We start from the raw sequence: 1,670 nt of genomic DNA, 5'->3' as shown, positions 1-1,670 counted from the left end.
AGAGAGAGAGAGAGAGAGAGAGAGAGAGAGAGAACTGGTGGGGAACAGTCTTTTATCTGATGCCACTGCACTTGGCAGCAGCTATTGCTAGGTCCCCAGGAGGAGCCTAGAGGAGTCTCTGTATCCTAACACAGATGAGGGCTACTTAGAGCATGAAGGGCTTCCGCTGCTCACAGTTGAGGGTCCACTCTGTTGTGTATATATGGGAAGTAACAATGTTAGCTGTATGGGGCAGCTAGTCCCACCATCTCTGCAGACTGGAAGCAGAGAAAGATTCACTTTATTGTTCTGCTTGCTTTCTTACTTTTTAATTCATTTTGGGATCCCGGCCCATGGGTTGGTACCACTCACATTCAGTTAAACCTCTATCTTCAGATAAACCTTTCTGGAAACACGTCACAGGCATACTCAGGGGTGTGTTTACGCGGTGATTCTAAAGACAATCAACTTAACAAAAAGTAATACTCATGAGTAAGTATTAAAATTATTATAAAAAATTATGTGATGTTTGGTGTGTCCTTCAGAGTGATGTAACAAGAAAAAGGAAGTACATGCCAACCTAAAATTGACAGCCACACGCTGGTCATTCTTGAACCTAAGTTAGGAGTGTGGACAGCTTCATTCCGTTAGCTTCTCTACTCTGAGAACTATTTGAATGCTCCTGTACTAAAAGGCAAGGATCTCTCTGTTCTTTCCCTTCCAAAAATAAGGGTTGAGGATAAGCCTGGTCAGCTCTTCCACAGAGGGAGAATTGGAGTGGTATGTGAAGTCAGGATACAAGAAGGTCTCGGAAGTGTGAGTCTGAGGCAGCACCTAACAGCAGGGAAAGCCAGCTGGGGCTTGGTTTGATGATCAAAAAGTAAGAACCCAACAGGAGGTAGTGGCGCATACTCTAATCCCAGCACTTGAGAGGCAGAGACAGACAGATCTCTGTGAGTTCAAGGCCAGCCTGGTCTTCAGAGTAAGTTCTAGGACAGCCTGGACTATGCAGGAGAGGAGGGGAGGGGAGAGGGAATGGGAGGGGAGAGGAGAGGAGAGGAGTAAGGGAAAGAAAAGAACGAGTAAAAACCAAGAAGTTGTGCAGGGACCAAGAGCTCAAAAGCATTAAAGGCTGCCTCATTAGTCCATTGGACTTCTTTGAGTGAGTGTTTAATTAATCATGAGTTCTGTACCATGGAATAGTAAAAATCTGCTTTATTCATATGACAAGTGTTTGCATTCCATCTAACCTCTACCCAACAGTTACCTGGCAACAGCCAGGTAGGCCTGACCCACTATAAAAGGGACTACTTGCCCCTTCCCCCTCTCTTGTTCTCTTGTTCTCTTGCTTTCTTGCTCCTGCTCTGCCCCTTCCCCATTCCCTTCCCCCTTCTCTTTCTCCATGTGCTCATGGCCTGCCTCTCTCTCTCTCTCTCTCTCTCTCTCTCTCTCTCTCTCTCTCTCTCTCCCTTTCTCTGCCTCTACTACCCTCTTAACTCCCCTCCCCATGCCCTGAATACACTCTATTCTATCTATTCTATACTATACCATCATGTGGCTGGTCCCTCAGGGGGAAGGGTTGCCTTGGCATGGGCCTGCAGAGACACCCCCTTTCCCCACACCTCACCACAAACCCCCATAGAACATATCCCCTCTTCTCTTTATCTTTTTATAAACACATCATTGGTGGG

This window comes from Mus caroli, chromosome 1, assembly GCF_900094665.2.
Source record: "Mus caroli chromosome 1, CAROLI_EIJ_v1.1, whole genome shotgun sequence".
NCBI classification, from domain to species: domain Eukaryota; kingdom Metazoa; phylum Chordata; class Mammalia; order Rodentia; family Muridae; genus Mus; species Mus caroli.
The sequence above is the reverse complement of the archived record's forward strand: the minus strand, read 5'-3'. Positions refer to the sequence as shown.